General features: G+C 45.7%; 9 non-coding genes across 9 annotated transcripts; all 9 read right to left on the reverse strand.

Annotated features, from left to right (window-relative positions):
• Positions 1–1184: 1184 nt before the first annotated feature.
• trnai-aau (transfer RNA isoleucine (anticodon AAU)) lies at positions 1185–1258 on the reverse strand. The gene has a single exon. It is a non-coding gene; the product is annotated as a tRNA-Ile (tRNA).
• Positions 1259–3270: 2012 nt separating this feature from the next.
• trnai-aau (transfer RNA isoleucine (anticodon AAU)) lies at positions 3271–3344 on the reverse strand. Its single transcript has one exon. It is a non-coding gene; the product is annotated as a tRNA-Ile (tRNA).
• A 2012-nt stretch (positions 3345–5356) lies between these two features.
• trnai-aau (transfer RNA isoleucine (anticodon AAU)) lies at positions 5357–5430 on the reverse strand. The gene has a single exon. It is a non-coding gene; the product is annotated as a tRNA-Ile (tRNA).
• A 2012-nt stretch (positions 5431–7442) lies between these two features.
• On the reverse strand, positions 7443–7516 carry trnai-aau (transfer RNA isoleucine (anticodon AAU)). The gene has a single exon. It is a non-coding gene; the product is annotated as a tRNA-Ile (tRNA).
• Positions 7517–9528: 2012 nt separating this feature from the next.
• Positions 9529–9602, reverse strand: trnai-aau (transfer RNA isoleucine (anticodon AAU)). Its single transcript has one exon. It is a non-coding gene; the product is annotated as a tRNA-Ile (tRNA).
• Positions 9603–11614: 2012 nt separating this feature from the next.
• Positions 11615–11688, reverse strand: trnai-aau (transfer RNA isoleucine (anticodon AAU)). The gene has a single exon. It is a non-coding gene; the product is annotated as a tRNA-Ile (tRNA).
• A 2012-nt stretch (positions 11689–13700) lies between these two features.
• trnai-aau (transfer RNA isoleucine (anticodon AAU)) lies at positions 13701–13774 on the reverse strand. The gene has a single exon. It is a non-coding gene; the product is annotated as a tRNA-Ile (tRNA).
• Positions 13775–15786: 2012 nt separating this feature from the next.
• On the reverse strand, positions 15787–15860 carry trnai-aau (transfer RNA isoleucine (anticodon AAU)). Its single transcript has one exon. It is a non-coding gene; the product is annotated as a tRNA-Ile (tRNA).
• A 2012-nt stretch (positions 15861–17872) lies between these two features.
• On the reverse strand, positions 17873–17946 carry trnai-aau (transfer RNA isoleucine (anticodon AAU)). Its single transcript has one exon. It is a non-coding gene; the product is annotated as a tRNA-Ile (tRNA).
• Positions 17947–21372: the final 3426 nt, after the last annotated feature.

Raw genomic sequence — 21372 nt, forward strand, 5'->3', positions numbered from 1 at the left:
CAACGGCTGCACGCAGAGGGTGGTGCGTTTCTGGAATAAGTTACCAGTCGAGCTGGTGATGGATGGTATAATTCCAATACTGTTAAGGAATCTGGACGTGTACTTGAATAGGAAGGGTTGAGAGAGAAATGGGTCAAGTGCATGCAATCGCGACTGGATGAGTTGAGGATATCTGTTCGGAATGGACGAGTGCGACCGAAGACTGTGTTTTCAGTGCTGTCCACATCTAATGGCTCTATGATAGTGCAGGTGAAATGTTAAAAAAGATAAATAAAAAAACGAAGTAAAATTGTCTGAAGTTGTTGAATTCAAACAACTTCAGGTAATTTTATTTCAATTATTTTATTTATCTTTTTTAGTTGTGTTTTTTTTGCCACTGTTCTGTACCTCTTATTTCTTGACTGTCTCTCTTTCTCTCGCTCCCCACTCTCTCAATACCTTTTTCCTCTCCTCTTCCCGCTTTGCTACCCTTCTCCCCTGTTTTCCATTTTGTCTCTGCTTCACCCATCCGTCACTTATTTTGTCACATAGCGCTGGCTTCAGCCTGGGTCATTCACGCCTCTTAATCTCCCTTTAATCTCTCCATGCACTGTCATTATCACCTTTGCATCTGGAGCCTTGACTCACCTCCTCTCAGCGTGGTAGAAACAGCTCCATAATACTCCCCCTTTGTTTTTATCTTTATCTTTAATCAGTTAGACTCGAAACGTCAGCTCTTTTCTCTCCTTGCAGATGGTGCCAGACCTGCTGAGATTTTCCAGCATTTTCTCTTTTGGTTTCAGATCCCAGCATCCGCAGTAATTTGCTTTTATTAATGGCTCTATGGTATTGCTGGTGATTTGATAACTCCAGTGTCGATGCATGAGAGGTGAGCAAGCGAACGAATTGCCTCTGGAAGTCGTGTGACGAGTATTAACAGAGATCCAGGAAAATAACACGAACGAATTGAAGCCTGAACTCTGGTTCTCCTCCGAGACTGTGCCAGGTCTGCCTAATACTGCACAATGTTTTGCATTTGTTGGCGAAAACAACTGAGACTGGTTGTTTTGCTGCCGACACATCCACCCAGTCAGGCGATCAAGTCGTGCGTCTATCCCTGTCAAATGTTTTATTGCCGAAGGCGGCGCTTCCGGCTGGGTGGAGCACGTCGTTTGGAAACACAGCAACCGCACAAGCGCTGCATGTGGTCAGTGTGGGGATCGAACCCACGACCTTGGCGTTATTAGCACCACGCTCTAACCAGCTGAGCGAACCGGCCAACGCTGGCAGCTCTGCGAGAGCAAATGCCTATATTGCCGGTGCCCACAACCACGGCTGCTCTGCATTTTCTGCTTCTCATCGATCGCACGATAGTCTGAAGTATTTCCTTTCGTTGCAAAGCTTTTCAACAAAAAAAAACATTTACTTTTCCGAACGCGCATACTCGAGTTAACCATTTGCTCTGATATCTAAAAATAAGCACAGTGTCCGGACGCATGCAATTTCTATCGCAACGCCACCAGCTCAGCTGCAGCTTCTCACGTTGACAAATTTCGTCTGGAGAACCGTACCTTCAACGATCGCTCACTGTTCTTCTGGATACTCACAGACCTTTGGAGTCAGGGTTATGTGCTGCTGATTAACTGCTACGAACCTTATGCCAAATGCATTGGAATTGTAATCTATCAGTGAGGTTCTTTCTGCTCCCGAACGACGCAGTTGCTTTGGTGTCAGCAACAGCTTAGAAGTCAATTGCACGTTTTGCTCAATGACTCATGTTGCTTATGCAATCTTCGTTTGACAGCAAGTTATCAGGCCTTCCTGCAGAGTTTGTCAGCCACAGGTCAGCTGCTAAAACGATTGCTTCAGACAGCATGCTACACCATACATTTGAAAATGGAAAAGGTGCAAACGTTTACAGGCTGAACACTCGCTCACGATTTCGCCTGGCGCGTCAGAGGCTGGGAGCTGATCTTACGGAGGTTTTTCAATCATGAGGGGAATGAATCGGGTAAATAGACAAGTTCCTTTCGCTCAGGTGGGGCAGTTCAGAACTAGAGGGTATAAATCTGGTGTGGGAGGGTGAGAATTCGAAAGGCAGTGAGGGGCAACGGCTGCACGCAGAGGGTGGTGCGTTTCTGGAATAAGTTACCAGTCGAGCTGGTGATGGATGGTATAATTCCAATACTGTTAAGGAATCTGGACGTGTACTTGAATAGGAAGGGTTGAGAGAGAAATGGGTCAAGTGCATGCAATCGCGACTGGATGAGTTGAGGATATCTGTTCGGAATGGACGAGTGCGACCGAAGACTGTGTTTTCAGTGCTGTCCACATCTAATGGCTCTATGATAGTGCAGGTGAAATGTTAAAAAAGATAAATAAAAAAACGAAGTAAAATTGTCTGAAGTTGTTGAATTCAAACAACTTCAGGTAATTTTATTTCAATTATTTTATTTATCTTTTTTAGTTGTGTTTTTTTTGCCACTGTTCTGTACCTCTTATTTCTTGACTGTCTCTCTTTCTCTCGCTCCCCACTCTCTCAATACCTTTTGCCTCTCCTCTTCCCGCTTTGCTACCCTTCTCCCCTGTTTTCCATTTTGTCTCTGCTTCACCCATCCCTCACTTATTTTGTCACATAGCGCTGGCTTCAGCCTGGGTCATTCACGCCTCTTAATCTCCCTTTAATCTCTCCATGCACTGTCATTATCACCTTTGCATCTGGAGCCTTGACTCACCTCCTCTCAGCGTGGTAGAAACAGCTCCATAATACTCCCCCTTTGTTTTTATCTTTATCTTTAATCAGTTAGACTCGAAACGTCAGCTCTTTTCTCTCCTTGCAGATGGTGCCAGACCTGCTGAGATTTTCCAGCATTTTCTCTTTTGGTTTCAGATCCCAGCATCCGCAGTAATTTGCTTTTATTAATGGCTCTATGGTATTGCTGGTGATATGATAACTCCAGTGTCGATGCATGAGAGGTGAGCAAGCGAACGAATTGCCTCTGGAAGTCGTGTGACGAGTATTAACAGAGATCCAGGAAAATAACACGAACGAATTGAAGCCTGAACTCTGGTTCTCCTCCGAGACTGTGCCAGGTCTGCCTAATACTGCACAATGTTTTGCATTTGTTGGCGAAAACAACTGAGACTGGTTGTTTTGCTGCCGACACATCCACCCAGTCAGGCGATCAAGTCCTGCGTCTATCCCTGTCAAAGCTTTTATTGCGAAGGTGGCGCTTCCGGCTTGGTGGAGCACGTCGTTTGGAAACACAGCAACCGCACAAGCGCTGCATGTGGCCAGTGTGGGGATCGAACCCACGACCTTGGCGTTATTAGCACCACGCTCTAACCAGCTGAGCTAACCGACCAACGCTGGTAGCTCAGCGAGAGCAAATGCCTATATTGCCGGTGCCCACAACCACGGCTGCTCTGCATTTTCTGCTTCTCATCGATCGCACGATAGTCTGAAGTATTTCCTTTCGTTGCAAAGCTTTTCAACAAAAAAAAACATTTACTTTTCCGAACGCGCATACTCGAGTTAACCATTTGCTCTGATATCTAAAAATAAGCACAATGTCCGGACGCATGCAATTTCAATCGCAACGCCACCAGCTCAGCTGCAGCTTCTCACGTTGACAAATTTCGTCTGGAGAACCGTACCTTCAACGATCGCTCACTGTTCTTCTGGATACTCACAGACCTTTGGAGTCAGGGTTATGTGCTGCTGATTAACTGCTACGAACCTTATGCCAAATGCATTGGAATTGTAATCTATCAGTGAGGTTCTTTCTGCTCCCGAACGACGCAGTTGCTTTGGTGTCAGCAACAGCTTAGAAGTCAATTGCACGTTTTGCTCAATGACTCATGTTGCTTATGCAATCTTCGTTTGACAGCAAGTTATCAGGCCTTCCTGCAGAGTTTGTCAGCCACAGGTCAGCTGCTAAAACGATTGCTTCAGACAGCATGCTACACCATACATTTGAAAATGGAAAAGGTGCAAACGTTTACAGGCTGAACACTCGCTCACGATTTCGCCTGGCGCGTCAGAGGCTGGGAGCTGATCTTACGGAGGTTTTTCAATCATGAGGGGAATGAATCGGGTAAATAGACAAGTTCCTTTCGCTCAGGTGGGGCAGTTCAGAACTAGAGGGTATAAATCTGGTGTGGGAGGGTGAGAATTCGAAAGGCAGTGAGGGGCAACGGCTGCACGCAGAGGGTGGTGCGTTTCTGGAATAAGTTACCAGTCGAGCTGGTGATGGATGGTATAATTCCAATACTGTTCAGGAATCTGGACGTGTACTTGAATAGGAAGGGTTGAGAGAGAAATGGGTCAAGTGCATGCAATCGCGACTGGATGAGTTGAGGATATCTGTTCGGAATGGACGAGTGCGACCGAAGACTGTGTTTTCAGTGCTGTCCACATCTAATGGCTCTATGATAGTGCAGGTGAAATGTTAAAAAAGATAAATAAAAAAACGAAGTAAAATTGTCTGAAGTTGTTGAATTCAAACAACTTCAGGTAATTTTATTTCAATTATTTTATTTATCTTTTTTAGTTGTGTTTTTTTTGCCACTGTTCTGTACCTCTTATTTCTTGACTGTCTCTCTTTCTCTCGCTCCCCACTCTCTCAATACCTTTTGCCTCTCCTCTTCCCGCTTTGCTACCCTTCTCCCCTGTTTTCCATTTTGTCTCTGCTTCACCCATCCCTCACTTATTTTGTCACATAGCGCTGGCTTCAGCCTGGGTCATTCACGCCTCTTAATCTCCCTTTAATCTCTCCATGCACTGTCATTATCACCTTTGCATCTGGAGCCTTGACTCACCTCCTCTCAGCTTGGTAGAAACAGCTCCATAATACTCCCCCTTTGTTTTTATCTTTATCTTTAATCAGTTAGACTCGAAACGTCAGCTCTTTTCTCTCCTTGCAGATGGTGCCAGACCTGCTGAGATTTTCCAGCATTTTCTCTTTTGGTTTCAGATCCCAGCATCCGCAGTAATTTGCTTTTATTAATGGCTCTATGGTATTGCTGGTGATATGATAACTCCAGTGTCGATGCATGAGAGGTGAGCAAGCGAACGAATTGCCTCTGGAAGTCGTGTGACGAGTATTAACAGAGATCCAGGAAAATAACACGAACGAATTGAAGCCTGAACTCTGGTTCTCCTCCGAGACTGTGCCAGGTCTGCCTAATACTGCACAATGTTTTGCATTTGTTGGCGAAAACAACTGAGACTGGTTGTTTTGCTGCCGACACATCCACCCAGTCAGGCGATCAAGTCCTGCGTCTATCCCTGTCAAAGCTTTTATTGCGAAGGTGGCGCTTCCGGCTTGGTGGAGCACGTCGTTTGGAAACACAGCAACCGCACAAGCGCTGCATGTGGCCAGTGTGGGGATCGAACCCACGACCTTGGCGTTATTAGCACCACGCTCTAACCAGCTGAGCTAACCGACCAACGCTGGCAGCTCAGCGAGAGCAAATGCCTATATTGCCGGTGCCCACAACCACGGCTGCTCTGCATTTTCTGCTTCTCATCGATCGCACGATAGTCTGAAGTATTTCCTTTCGTTGCAAAGCTTTTCAACAAAAAAAAACATTTACTTTTCCGAACGCGCATACTCGAGTTAACCATTTGCTCTGATATCTAAAAATAAGCACAATGTCCGGACGCATGCAATTTCAATCGCAACGCCACCAGCTCAGCTGCAGCTTCTCACGTTGACAAATTTCGTCTGGAGAACCGTACCTTCAACGATCGCTCACTGTTCTTCTGGATACTCACAGACCTTTGGAGTCAGGGTTATGTGCTGCTGATTAACTGCTACGAACCTTATGCCAAATGCATTGGAATTGTAATCTATCAGTGAGGTTCTTTCTGCTCCCGAACGACGCAGTTGCTTTGGTGTCAGCAACAGCTTAGAAGTCAATTGCACGTTTTGCTCAATGACTCATGTTGCTTATGCAATCTTCGTTTGACAGCAAGTTATCAGGCCTTCCTGCAGAGTTTGTCAGCCACAGGTCAGCTGCTAAAACGATTGCTTCAGACAGCATGCTACACCATACATTTGAAAATGGAAAAGGTGCAAACGTTTACAGGCTGAACACTCGCTCACGATTTCGCCTGGCGCGTCAGAGGCTGGGAGCTGATCTTACGGAGGTTTTTCAATCATGAGGGGAATGAATCGGGTAAATAGACAAGTTCCTTTCGCTCAGGTGGGGCAGTTCAGAACTAGAGGGTATAAATCTGGTGTGGGAGGGTGAGAATTCGAAAGGCAGTGAGGGGCAACGGCTGCACGCAGAGGGTGGTGCGTTTCTGGAATAAGTTACCAGTCGAGCTGGTGATGGATGGTATAATTCCAATACTGTTAAGGAATCTGGACGTGTACTTGAATAGGAAGGGTTGAGAGAGAAATGGGTCAAGTGCATGCAATCGCGACTGGATGAGTTGAGGATATCTGTTCGGAATGGACGAGTGCGACCGAAGACTGTGTTTTCAGTGCTGTCCACATCTAATGGCTCTATGATAGTGCAGGTGAAATGTTAAAAAAGATAAATAAAAAAACGAAGTAAAATTGTCTGAAGTTGTTGAATTCAAACAACTTCAGGTAATTTTATTTCAATTATTTTATTTATCTTTTTTAGTTGTGTTTTTTTTGCCACTGTTCTGTACCTCTTATTTCTTGACTGTCTCTCTTTCTCTCGCTCCCCACTCTCTCAATACCTTTTTCCTCTCCTCTTCCCGCTTTGCTACCCTTCTCCCCTGTTTTCCATTTTGTCTCTGCTTCACCCATCCCTCACTTATTTTGTCACATAGCGCTGGCTTCAGCCTGGGTCATTCACGCCTCTTAATCTCCCTTTAATCTCTCCATGCACTGTCATTATCACCTTTGCATCTGGAGCCTTGACTCACCTCCTCTCAGCGTGGTAGAAACAGCTCCATAATACTCCCCCTTTGTTTTTATCTTTATCTTTAATCAGTTAGACTCGAAACGTCAGCTCTTTTCTCTCCTTGCAGATGGTGCCAGACCTGCTGAGATTTTCCAGCATTTTCTCTTTTGGTTTCAGATCCCAGCATCCGCAGTAATTTGCTTTTATTAATGGCTCTATGGTATTGCTGGTGATATGATAACTCCAGTGTCGATGCATGAGAGGTGAGCAAGCGAACGAATTGCCTCTGGAAGTCGTGTGACGAGTATTAACAGAGATCCAGGAAAATAACACGAACGAATTGAAGCCTGAAGTCTGGTTCTCCTCCGAGACTGTGCCAGGTCTGCCTAATACTGCACAATGTTTTGCATTTGTTGGCGAAAACAACTGAGACTGGTTGTTTTGCTGCCGACACATCCACCCAGTCAGGCGATCAAGTCCTGCGTCTATCCCTGTCAAAGCTTTTATTGCGAAGGTGGCGCTTCCGGCTTGGTGGAGCACGTCGTTTGGAAACACAGCAACCGCACAAGCGCTGCATGTGGCCAGTGTGGGGATCGAACCCACGACCTTGGCGTTATTAGCACCACGCTCTAACCAGCTGAGCTAACCGACCAACGCTGGCAGCTCAGCGAGAGCAAATGCCTATATTGCCGGTGCCCACAACCACGGCTGCTCTGCATTTTCTGCTTCTCATCGATCGCACGATAGTCTGAAGTATTTCCTTTCGTTGCAAAGCTTTTCAACAAAAAAAAACATTTACTTTTCCGAACGCGCATACTCGAGTTAACCATTTGCTCTGATATCTAAAAATAAGCACAATGTCCGGACGCATGCAATTTCAATCGCAACGCCACCAGCTCAGCTGCAGCTTCTCACGTTGACAAATTTCGTCTGGAGAACCGTACCTTCAACGATCGCTCACTGTTCTTCTGGATACTCACAGACCTTTGGAGTCAGGGTTATGTGCTGCTGATTAACTGCTACGAACCTTATGCCAAATGCATTGGAATTGTAATCTATCAGTGAGGTTCTTTCTGCTCCCGAACGACGCAGTTGCTTTGGTGTCAGCAACAGCTTAGAAGTCAATTGCACGTTTTGCTCAATGACTCATGTTGCTTATGCAATCTTCGTTTGACAGCAAGTTATCAGGCCTTCCTGCAGAGTTTGTCAGCGACAGGTCAGCTGCTAAAACGATTGCTTCAGACAGCATGCTACACCCTACATTTGAAAATGGAAAAGGTGCAAACGTTTACAGGCTGAACACTCGCTCACGATTTCGCCTGGCGCGTCAGAGGCTGGGAGCTGATCTTACGGAGGTTTTTCAATCATGAGGGGAATGAATCGGGTAAATAGACAAGTTCCTTTCGCTCAGGTGGGGCAGTTCAGAACTAGAGGGTATAAATCTGGTGTGGGAGGGTGAGAATTCGAAAGGCAGTGAGGGGCAACGGCTGCACGCAGAGGGTGGTGCGTTTCTGGAATAAGTTACCAGTCGAGCTGGTGATGGATGGTATAATTCCAATACTGTTAAGGAATCTGGACGTGTACTTGAATAGGAAGGGTTGAGAGAGAAATGCGTCAAGTGCATGCAATCGCGACTGGATGAGTTGAGGATATCTGTTCGGAATGGACGAGTGCGACCGAAGACTGTGTTTTCAGTGCTGTCCACATCTAATGGCTCTATGATAGTGCAGGTGAAATGTTAAAAAAGATAAATAAAAAAACGAAGTAAAATTGGCTGAAGTTGTTGAATTCAAACAACTTCAGGTAATTTTATTTCAATTATTTTATTTATCTTTTTTAGTTGTGTTTTTTTTGCCACTGTTCTGTACCTCTTATTTCTTGACTGTCTCTCTTTCTCTCGCTCCCCACTCTCTCAATACCTTTTTCCTCTCCTCTTCCCGCTTTGCTACCCTTCTCCCCTGTTTTCCATTTTGTCTCTGCTTCACCCATCCCTCACTTATTTTGTCACATAGCGCTGGCTTCAGCCTGGGTCATTCACGCCTCTTAATCTCCCTTTAATCTCTCCATGCACTGTCATTATCACCTTTGCATCTGGAGCCTTGACTCACCTCCTCTCAGCGTGGTAGAAACAGCTCCATAATACTCCCCCTTTGTTTTTATCTTTATCTTTAATCAGTTAGACTCGAAACGTCAGCTCTTTTCTCTCCTTGCAGATGGTGCCAGACCTGCTGAGATTTTCCAGCATTTTCTCTTTTGGTTTCAGATCCCAGCATCCGCAGTAATTTGCTTTTATTAATGGCTCTATGGTATTGCTGGTGATATGATAACTCCAGTGTCGATGCATGAGAGGTGAGCAAGCGAACGAATTGCCTCTGGAAGTCGTGTGACGAGTATTAACAGAGATCCAGGAAAATAACACGAACGAATTGAAGCCTGAACTCTGGTTCTCCTCCGAGACTGTGCCAGGTCTGCCTAATACTGCACAATGTTTTGCATTTGTTGGCGAAAACAACTGAGACTGGTTGTTTTGCTGCCGACACATACACCCAGTCAGGCGATCAAGTCCTGCGTCTATCCCTGTCAAATCTTTTATTGCGACGGTGGCGCTTCCGGCTTGGTGGAGCACGTCGTTTGGAAACACAGCAACCGCACAAGCGCTGCATGTGGCCAGTGTGGGGATCGAACCCACGACCTTGGCGTTATTAGCACCACGCTCTAACCAGCTGAGCTAACCGACCAACGCTGGCAGCTCAGCGAGAGCAAATGCCTATATTGCCGGTGCCCACAACCACGGCTGCTCTGCATTTTCTGCTTCTCATCGATCGCACGATAGTCTGAAGTATTTCCTTTCGTTGCAAAGCTTTTCAACAAAAAAAAACATTTACTTTTCCGAACGCGCATACTCGAGTTAACCATTTGCTCTGATATCTAAAAATAAGCACAATGTCCGGACGCATGCAATTTCAATCGCAACGCCACCAGCTCAGCTGCAGCTTCTCACGTTGACAAATTTCGTCTGGAGAACCGTACCTTCAACGATCGCTCACTGTTCTTCTGGATACTCACAGACCTTTGGAGTCAGGGTTATGTGCTGCTGATTAACTGCTACGAACCTTATGCCAAATGCATTGGAATTGTAATCTATCAGTGAGGTTCCTTCTGCTCCCGAACGACGCAGTTGCTTTTGTGTCAGCAACAGCTTAGAAGTCAATTGCACGTTTTGCTCAATGACTCATGTTGCTTATGCAATCTTCGTTTGACAGCAAGTTATCAGGCCTTCCTGCAGAGTTTGTCAGCCACAGGTCAGCTGCTAAAACGATTGCTTCAGACAGCATGCTACACCATACATTTGAAAATGGAAAAGGTGCAAACGTTTACAGGCTGAACACTCGCTCACGATTTCGCCTGGCGCGTCAGAGGCTGGGAGCTGATCTTACGGAGGTTTTTCAATCATGAGGGGAATGAATCGGGTAAATAGACAAGTTCCTTTCGCTCAGGTGGGGCAGTTCAGAACTAGAGGGTATAAATCTGGTGTGGGAGGGTGAGAATTCGAAAGGCAGTGAGGGGCAACGGCTGCACGCAGAGGGTGGTGCGTTTCTGGAATAAGTTACCAGTCGAGCTGGTGATGGATGGTATAATTCCAATACTGTTAAGGAATCTGGACGTGTACTTGAATAGGAAGGGTTGAGAGAGAAATGGGTCAAGTGCATGCAATCGCGACTGGATGAGTTGAGGATATCTGTTCGGAATGGACGAGTGCGACCGAAGACTGTGTTTTCAGTGCTGTCCACATCTAATGGCTCTATGATAGTGCAGGTGAAATGTTAAAAAAGATAAATAAAAAAACGAAGTAAAATTGTCTGAAGTTGTTGAATTCAAACAACTTCAGGTAATTTTATTTCAATTATTTTATTTATCTTTTTTAGTTGTGTTTTTTTTGCCACTGTTCTGTACCTCTTATTTCTTGACTGTCTCTCTTTCTCTCGCTCCCCACTCTCTCAATACCTTTTGCCTCTCCTCTTCCCGCTTTGCTACCCTTCTCCCCTGTTTTCCATTTTGTCTCTGCTTCACCCATCCCTCACTTATTTTGTCACATAGCGCTGGCTTCAGCCTGGGTCATTCACGCCTCTTAATCTCCCTTTAATCTCTCCATGCACTGTCATTATCACCTTTGCATCTGGAGCCTTGACTCACCTCCTCTCAGCGTGGTAGAAACAGCTCCATAATACTCCCCCTTTGTTTTTATCTTTATCTTTAATCAGTTAGACTCGAAACGTCAGCTCTTTTCTCTCCTTGCAGATGGTGCCAGACCTGCTGAGATTTTCCAGCATTTTCTCTTTTGGTTTCAGATCCCAGCATCCGCAGTAATTTGCTTTTATTAATGGCTCTATGGTATTGCTGGTGATATGATAACTCCAGTGTCGATGCATGAGAGGTGAGCAAGCGAACGAATTGCCTCTGGAAGTCGTGTGACGAGTATTAACAGAGATCCAGGAAAATAACACGAACGAATTGAAGCCTGAACTCTGGTTCTCCTCCGAGACTGTGCCAGGTCTGCCTAATACTGCACAATGTTTTGCATTTGTTGGCGAAAACAACTGAGACTGGTTGTTTTGCTGCCGACACATCCACCCAGTCAGGCGATCAAGTCCTGCGTCTATCCCTGTCAAATCTTTTATTGCGAAGGTGGCGCTTCCGGCTTGGTGGAGCACGTCGTTTGGAAACACAGCAACCGCACAAGCGCTGCATGTGGCCAGTGTGGGGATCGAACCCACGACCTTGGCGTTATTAGCACCACGCTCTAACCAGCTGAGCTAACCGACCAACGCTGGCAGCTCAGCGAGAGCAAATGCCTATATTGCCGGTGCCCACAACCACGGCTGCTCTGCATTTTCTGCTTCTCATCGATCGCACGATAGTCTGAAGTATTTCCTTTCGTTGCAAAGCTTTTCAACAAAAAAAAACATTTACTTTTCCGAACGCGCATACTCGAGTTAACCATTTGCTCTGATATCTAAAAATAAGCACAATGTCCGGACGCATGCAATTTCAATCGCAACGCCACCAGCTCAGCTGCAGCTTCTCACGTTGACAAATTTCGTCTGGAGAACCGTACCTTCAACGATCGCTCACTGTTCTTCTGGATACTCACAGACCTTTGGAGTCAGGGTTATGTGCTGCTGATTAACTGCTACGAACCTTATGCCAAATGCATTGGAATTGTAATCTATCAGTGAGGTTCTTTCTGCTCCCGAACGACGCAGTTGCTTTGGTGTCAGCAACAGCTTAGAAGTCAATTGCACGTTTTGCTCAATGACTCATGTTGCTTATGCAATCTTCGTTTGACAGCAAGTTATCAGGCCTTCCTGCAGAGTTTGTCAGCCACAGGTCAGCTGCTAAAACGATTGCTTCAGACAGCATGCTACACCATACATTTGAAAATGGAAAAGGTGCAAACGTTTACAGGCTGAACACTCGCTCACGATTTCGCCTGACGCGTCAGAGGCTGGGAGCTGATCTTACGGAGGTTTTTCAATCATGAGGGGAATGAATCGGGTAAATAGACAAGTTCCTTTCGCTCAGGTGGGGCAGTTCAGAACTAGAGGGTATAAATCTGGTGTGGGAGGGTGAGAATTCGAAAGGCAGTGAGGGGCAACGGCTGCACGCAGAGGGTGGTGCGTTTCTGGAATAAGTTACCAGTCGAGCTGGTGATGGATGGTATAATTCCAATACTGTTAAGGAATCTGGACGTGTACTTGAATAGGAAGGGTTGAGAGAGAAATGGGTCAAGTGCATGCAATCGCGACTGGATGAGTTGAGGATATCTGTTCGGAATGGACGAGTGCGACCGAAGACTGTGTTTTCAGTGCTGTCCACATCTAATGGCTCTATGATAGTGCAGGTGAAATGTTAAAAAAGATAAATAAAAAAACGAAGTAAAATTGTCTGAAGTTGTTGAATTCAAACAACTTCAGGTAATTTTATTTCAATTATTTTATTTATCTTTTTTAGTTGTGTTTTTTTTGCCACTGTTCTGTACCTCTTATTTCTTGACTGTCTCTCTTTCTCTCGCTCCCCACTCTCTCAATACCTTTTGCCTCTCCTCTTCCCGCTTTGCTACCCTTCTCCCCTGTTTTCCATTTTGTCTCTGCTTCACCCATCCCTCACTTATTTTGTCACATAGCGCTGGCTTCAGCCTGGGTCATTCACGCCTCTTAATCTCCCTTTAATCTCTCCATGCACTGTCATTATCACCTTTGCATCTGGAGCCTTGACTCACCTCCTCTCAGCGTGGTAGAAACAGCTCCATAATACTCCCCCTTTGTTTTTATCTTTATCTTTAATCAGTTAGACTCGAAACGTCAGCTCTTTTCTCTCCTTGCAGATGGTGCCAGACCTGCTGAGATTTTCCAGCATTTTCTCTTTTGGTTTCAGATCCCAGCATCCGCAGTAATTTGCTTTTATTAATGGCTCTATGGTATTGCTGGTGATATGATAACTCCAGTGTCGATGCATGAGAGGTGAGCAAGCGAACGAATTGCCTCTGGAAGTCGTGTGACGAGTATTAACAGAGATCCAGGAAAATAACACGAACGAATTGAAGCCTGAACTCTGGTTCTCCTCCGAGACTGTGCCAGGTCTGCCTAATACTGCACAATGTTTTGCATTTGTTGGCGAAAACAACTGAGACTGGTTGTTTTGCTGCCGACACATCCACCCAGTCAGGCGATCAAGTCCTGCGTCTATCCCTGTCAAAGCTTTTATTGCGAAGGTGGCGCTTCCGGCTTGGTGGAGCACGTCGTTTGGAAACACAGCAACCGCACAAGCGCTGCATGTGGCCAGTGTGGGGATCGAACCCACGACCTTGGCGTTATTAGCACCACGCTCTAACCAGCTGAGCTAACCGACCAACGCTGGTAGCTCAGCGAGAGCAAATGCCTATATTGCCGGTGCCCACAACCACGGCTGCTCTGCATTTTCTGCTTCTCATCGATCGCACGATAGTCTGAAGTATTTCCTTTCGTTGCAAAGCTTTTCAACAAAAAAAAACATTTACTTTTCCGAACGCGCATACTCGAGTTAACCATTTGCTCTGATATCTAAAAATAAGCACAATGTCCGGACGCATGCAATTTCAATCGCAACGCCACCAGCTCAGCTGCAGCTTCTCACGTTGACAAATTTCGTCTGGAGAACCGTACCTTCAACGATCGCTCACTGTTCTTCTGGATACTCACAGACCTTTGGAGTCAGGGTTATGTGCTGCTGATTAACTGCTACGAACCTTATGCCAAATGCATTGGAATTGTAATCTATCAGTGAGGTTCTTTCTGCTCCCGAACGACGCAGTTGCTTTGGTGTCAGCAACAGCTTAGAAGTCAATTGCACGTTTTGCTCAATGACTCATGTTGCTTATGCAATCTTCGTTTGACAGCAAGTTATCAGGCCTTCCTGCAGAGTTTGTCAGCCACAGGTCAGCTGCTAAAACGATTGCTTCAGACAGCATGCTACACCATACATTTGAAAATGGAAAAGGTGCAAACGTTTACAGGCTGAACACTCGCTCACGATTTCGCCTGGCGCGTCAGAGGCTGGGAGCTGATCTTACGGAGGTTTTTCAATCATGAGGGGAATGAATCGGGTAAATAGACAAGTTCCTTTCGCTCAGGTGGGGCAGTTCAGAACTAGAGGGTATAAATCTGGTGTGGGAGGGTGAGAATTCGAAAGGCAGTGAGGGGCAACGGCTGCACGCAGAGGGTGGTGCGTTTCTGGAATAAGTTACCAGTCGAGCTGGTGATGGATGGTATAATTCCAATACTGTTCAGGAATCTGGACGTGTACTTGAATAGGAAGGGTTGAGAGAGAAATGGGTCAAGTGCATGCAATCGCGACTGGATGAGTTGAGGATATCTGTTCGGAATGGACGAGTGCGACCGAAGACTGTGTTTTCAGTGCTGTCCACATCTAATGGCTCTATGATAGTGCAGGTGAAATGTTAAAAAAGATAAATAAAAAAACGAAGTAAAATTGTCTGAAGTTGTTGAATTCAAACAACTTCAGGTAATTTTATTTCAATTATTTTATTTATCTTTTTTAGTTGTGTTTTTTTTGCCACTGTTCTGTACCTCTTATTTCTTGACTGTCTCTCTTTCTCTCGCTCCCCACTCTCTCAATACCTTTTGCCTCTCCTCTTCCCGCTTTGCTACCCTTCTCCCCTGTTTTCCATTTTGTCTCTGCTTCACCCATCCCTCACTTATTTTGTCACATAGCGCTGGCTTCAGCCTGGGTCATTCACGCCTCTTAATCTCCCTTTAATCTCTCCATGCACTGTCATTATCACCTTTGCATCTGGAGCCTTGACTCACCTCCTCTCAGCTTGGTAGAAACAGCTCCATAATACTCCCCCTTTGTTTTTATCTTTATCTTTAATCAGTTAGACTCGAAACGTCAGCTCTTTTCTCTCCTTGCAGATGGTGCCAGACCTGCTGAGATTTTCCAGCATTTTCTCTTTTGGTTTCAGATCCCAGCATCCGCAGTAATTTGCTTTTATTAATGGCTCTATGGTATTGCTGGTGATATGATAACTCCAGTGTCGATGCATGAGAGGTGAGCAAGCGAACGAATTGCCTCTGGAAGTCGTGTGACGAGTATTAACAGAGATCCAGGAAAATAACACGAACGAATTGAAGCCTGAACTCTGGTTCTCCTCCGAGACTGTGCCAGGTCTGCCTAATACTGCACAATGTTTTGCATTTGTTGGCGAAAACAACTGAGACTGGTTGTTTTGCTGCCGACACATCCACCCAGTCAGGCGATCAAGTCCTGCGTCTATCCCTGTCAAAGCTTTTATTGCGAAGGTGGCGCTTCCGGCTTGGTGGAGCACGTCGTTTGGAAACACAGCAACCGCACAAGCGCTGCATGTGGCCAGTGTGGGGATCGAACCCACGACCTTGGCGTTATTAGCACCACGCTCTAACCAGCTGAGCTAACCGACCAACGCTGGCAGCTCAGCGAGAGCAAATGCCTATATTGCCGGTGCCCACAACCACGGCTGCTCTGCATTTTCTGCTTCTCATCGATCGCACGATAGTCTGAAGTATTTCCTTTCGTTGCAAAGCTTTTCAACAAAAAAAAACATTTACTTTTCCGAACGCGCATACTCGAGTTAACCATTTGCTCTGATATCTAAAAATAAGCACAATGTCCGGACGCATGCAATTTCAATCGCAACGCCACCAGCTCAGCTGCAGCTTCTCACGTTGACAAATTTCGTCTGGAGAACCGTACCTTCAACGATCGCTCACTGTTCTTCTGGATACTCACAGACCTTTGGAGTCAGGGTTATGTGCTGCTGATTAACTGCTACGAACCTTATGCCAAATGCATTGGAATTGTAATCTATCAGTGAGGTTCTTTCTGCTCCCGAACGACGCAGTTGCTTTGGTGTCAGCAACAGCTTAGAAGTCAATTGCACGTTTTGCTCAATGACTCATGTTGCTTATGCAATCTTCGTTTGACAGCAAGTTATCAGGCCTTCCTGCAGAGTTTGTCAGCCACAGGTCAGCTGCTAAAACGATTGCTTCAGACAGCATGCTACACCATACATTTGAAAATGGAAAAGGTGCAAACGTTTACAGGCTGAACACTCGCTCACGATTTCGCCTGGCGCGTCAGAGGCTGGGAGCTGATCTTACGGAGGTTTTTCAATCATGAGGGGAATGAATCGGGTAAATAGACAAGTTCCTTTCGCTCAGGTGGGGCAGTTCAGAACTAGAGGGTATAAATCTGGTGTGGGAGGGTGAGAATTCGAAAGGCAGTGAGGGGCAACGGCTGCACGCAGAGGGTGGTGCGTTTCTGGAATAAGTTACCAGTCGAGCTGGTGATGGATGGTATAATTCCAATACTGTTAAGGAATCTGGACGTGTACTTGAATAGGAAGGGTTGAGAGAGAAATGGGTCAAGTGCATGCAATCGCGACTGGATGAGTTGAGGATATCTGTTCGGAATGGACGAGTGCGACCGAAGACTGTGTTTTCAGTGCTGTCCACATCTAATGGCTCTATGATAGTGCAGGTGAAATGTTAAAAAAGATAAATAAAAAAACGAAGTAAAATTGTCTGAAGTTGTTGAATTCAAACAACTTCAGGTAATTTTATTTCAATTATTTTATTTATCTTTTTTAGTTGTGTTTTTTTTGCCACTGTTCTGTACCTCTTATTTCTTGACTGTCTCTCTTTCTCTCGCTCCCCACTCTCTCAATACCTTTTTCCTCTCCTCTTCCCGCTTTGCTACCCTTCTCCCCTGTTTTCCATTTTGTCTCTGCTTCACCCATCCCTCACTTATTTTGTCACATAGCGCTGGCTTCAGCCTGGGTCATTCACGCCTCTTAATCTCCCTTTAATCTCTCCATGCACTGTCATTATCACCTTTGCATCTGGAGCCTTGACTCACCTCCTCTCAGCGTGGTAGAAACAGCTCCATAATACTCCCCCTTTGTTTTTATCTTTATCTTTAATCAGTTAGACTCGAAACGTCAGCTCTTTTCTCTCCTTGCAGATGGTGCCAGACCTGCTGAGATTTTCCAGCATTTTCTCTTTTGGTTTCAGATCCCAGCATCCGCAGTAATTTGCTTTTATTAATGGCTCTATGGTATTGCTGGTGATATGATAACTCCAGTGTCGATGCATGAGAGGTGAGCAAGCGAACGAATTGCCTCTGGAAGTCGTGTGACGAGTATTAACAGAGATCCAGGAAAATAACACGAACGAATTGAAGCCTGAAGTCTGGTTCTCCTCCGAGACTGTGCCAGGTCTGCCTAATACTGCACAATGTTTTGCATTTGTTGGCGAAAACAACTGAGACTGGTTGTTTTGCTGCCGACACATCCACCCAGTCAGGCGATCAAGTCCTGCGTCTATCCCTGTCAAAGCTTTTATTGCGAAGGTGGCGCTTCCGGCTTGGTGGAGCACGTCGTTTGGAAACACAGCAACCGCACAAGCGCTGCATGTGGCCAGTGTGGGGATCGAACCCACGACCTTGGCGTTATTAGCACCACGCTCTAACCAGCTGAGCTAACCGACCAACGCTGGCAGCTCAGCGAGAGCAAATGCCTATATTGCCGGTGCCCACAACCACGGCTGCTCTGCATTTTCTGCTTCTCATCGATCGCACGATAGTCTGAAGTATTTCCTTTCGTTGCAAAGCTTTTCAACAAAAAAAAACATTTACTTTTCCGAACGCGCATACTCGAGTTAACCATTTGCTCTGATATCTAAAAATAAGCACAATGTCCGGACGCATGCAATTTCAATCGCAACGCCACCAGCTCAGCTGCAGCTTCTCACGTTGACAAATTTCGTCTGGAGAACCGTACCTTCAACGATCGCTCACTGTTCTTCTGGATACTCACAGACCTTTGGAGTCAGGGTTATGTGCTGCTGATTAACTGCTACGAACCTTATGCCAAATGCATTGGAATTGTAATCTATCAGTGAGGTTCTTTCTGCTCCCGAACGACGCAGTTGCTTTGGTGTCAGCAACAGCTTAGAAGTCAATTGCACGTTTTGCTCAATGACTCATGTTGCTTATGCAATCTTCGTTTGACAGCAAGTTATCAGGCCTTCCTGCAGAGTTTGTCAGCGACAGGTCAGCTGCTAAAACGATTGCTTCAGACAGCATGCTACACCCTACATTTGAAAATGGAAAAGGTGCAAACGTTTACAGGCTGAACACTCGCTCACGATTTCGCCTGGCGCGTCAGAGGCTGGGAGCTGATCTTACGGAGGTTTTTCAATCATGAGGGGAATGAATCGGGTAAATAGACAAGTTCCTTTCGCTCAGGTGGGGCAGTTCAGAACTAGAGGGTATAAATCTGGTGTGGGAGGGTGAGAATTCGAAAGGCAGTGAGGGGCAACGGCTGCACGCAGAGGGTGGTGCGTTTCTGGAATAAGTTACCAGTCGAGCTGGTGATGGATGGTATAATTCCAATACTGTTAAGGAATCTGGACGTGTACTTGAATAGGAAGGGTTGAGAGAGAAATGCGTCAAGTGCATGCAATCGCGACTGGATGAGTTGAGGATATCTGTTCGGAATGGACGAGTGCGACCGAAGACTGTGTTTTCAGTGCTGTCCACATCTAATGGCTCTATGATAGTGCAGGTGAAATGTTAAAAAAGATAAATAAAAAAACGAAGTAAAATTGGCTGAAGTTGTTGAATTCAAACAACTTCAAGTAATTTTATTTCAATTATTTTATTTATCTTTTTTAGTTGTGTTTTTTTTGCCACTGTTCTGTACCTCTTATTTCTTGACTGTCTCTCTTTCTCTCGCTCCCCACTCTCTCAATACCTTTTTCCTCTCCTCTTCCCGCTTTGCTACCCTTCTCCCCTGTTTTCCATTTTGTCTCTGCTTCACCCATCCCTCACTTATTTTGTCACATAGCGCTGGCTTCAGCCTGGGTCATTCACGCCTCTTAATCTCCCTTTAATCTCTCCATGCACTGTCATTATCACCTTTGCATCTGGAGCCTTGACTCACCTCCTCTCAGCGTGGTCGAAACAGCTCCATAATACTCCCCCTTTGTTTTTATCTTTATCTTTAATCAGTTAGACTCGAAACGTCAGCTCTTTTCTCTCCTTGCAGATGGTGCCAGACCTGCTGAGATTTTCCAGCATTTTCTCTTTTGGTTTCAGATCCCAGCATCCGCAGTAATTTGCTTTTATTAATGGCTCTATGGTATTGCTGGTGATATGATAACTCCAGTGTCGATGCATGAGAGGTGAGCAAGCGAACGAATTGCCTCTGGAAGTCGTGTGACGAGTATTAACAGAGATCCAGGAAAATAACACGAACGAATTGAAGCCTGAACTCTGGTTCTCCTCCGAGACTGTGCCAGGTCTGCCTCATACTGCACAATGTTTTGCATTTGTTGGCGAAAACAACTGAGACTGGTTGTTTTGCTGCCGACACATCCACCCAGTCAGGCGATCAAGTCGTGCGTCAATTCCCTGTCAAATGTTTTATTGCCGAAGGTGGCGCTTCCGGCTTGGTGGAGCACGTCGTTTGGAAACACAGCAACCGCACAAGCGCTGCATGTGGTCAGTGTGGGGATCGAACCCACGACCTTGGTGTTATTAGCCCCACGCTCTAACCAGCTGAGCGAACCGGCCAACGCTGGCAGCGCAGCGAGAGCAAATGCCTATATTGCCGGTGCCCACAACCACGGCTGCTCTGCATTTTCTGCTTCTCATCGATCGCACGATAGTCTGAAGTATTTCCTTTCGTTGCAAAGCTTTTCAACAAAAAAAAACATTTACTTTTCCGAACGCGCATACTCGAGTTAACCATTTGCTCTGATATCTAAAAATAAGCACAGTGTCCGGACGCATGCAATTTCTATCGCAACGCCACCAGCTCAGCTGCAGCTTCTCACGTTGACAAATTTCGTCTGGAGAACCGTACCTTCAACGATCGCTCACTGTTCTTCTGGATACTCACAGACCTTTGGAGTCAGGGTTATGTGCTGCTGATTAACTGCTACGAACCTTATGCCAAATGCATTGGAATTGTAATCTATCAGTGAGGTTCTTTCTGCTCCCGAACGACGCAGTTGCTTTGGTGTCAGCAACAGCTTAGAAGTCAATTGCACGTTTTGCTCAATGACTCATGTTGCTTATGCAATCTTCGTTTGACAGCAAGTTATCAGGCCTTCCTGCAGAGTTTGTCAGCGACAGGTCAGCTGCTAAAACGATTGCTTCAGACAGCATGCTACACCCTACATTTGAAAATGGAAAAGGTGCAAACGTTTACAGGCTGAACACTCGCTCACGATTTCGCCTGGCGCGTCAGAGGCTGGGAGCTGATCTTACGGAGGTTTTTCAATCATGAGGGGAATGAATCGGGTAAATAGACAAGTTCCTTTCGCTCAGGTGGGGCAGTTCAGAACTAGAGGGTATAAATCTGGTGTGGGAGGGTGAGAATTCGAAAGGCAGTGAGGGGCAACGGCTGCACGCAGAGGGTGGTGCGTTTCTGGAATAAGTTACCAGTCGAGCTGGTGATGGATGGTATAATTCCAATACTGTTAAGGAATCTGGACGTGTACTTGAATAGGAAGGGTTGAGAGAGAAATGGGTCAAGTGCATGCAATCGCGACTGGATGAGTTGAGGATATCTGTTCGGAATGGACGAGTGCGACCGAAGACTGTGTTTTCAGTGCTGTCCACATCTAATGGCTCTATGATAGTGCAGGTGAAATGATAAAAAAGATAAATAAAAAAACGAAGTAAAATTGTCTGAAGTTGTTGAATTCAAACAACTTCAGGTAATTTTATTTCAATTATTTTATTTATCTTTTTTAGTTGTGTTTTTTTGCCACTGTTCTGTACCTCTTATTTCTTGACTGTCTCTCTTTCTCTCGCTCCCCACTCTCTCAATACCTTTTTCCTCTCCTCATTATCACCTTTGCATCTGGAGCCTTGACTCACCTCCTCTCAGCGTGGTAGAAACAG

Source organism: Chiloscyllium punctatum, chromosome 17 (assembly GCF_047496795.1).
Source record: "Chiloscyllium punctatum isolate Juve2018m chromosome 17, sChiPun1.3, whole genome shotgun sequence".
Taxonomy (NCBI): domain Eukaryota; kingdom Metazoa; phylum Chordata; class Chondrichthyes; order Orectolobiformes; family Hemiscylliidae; genus Chiloscyllium; species Chiloscyllium punctatum.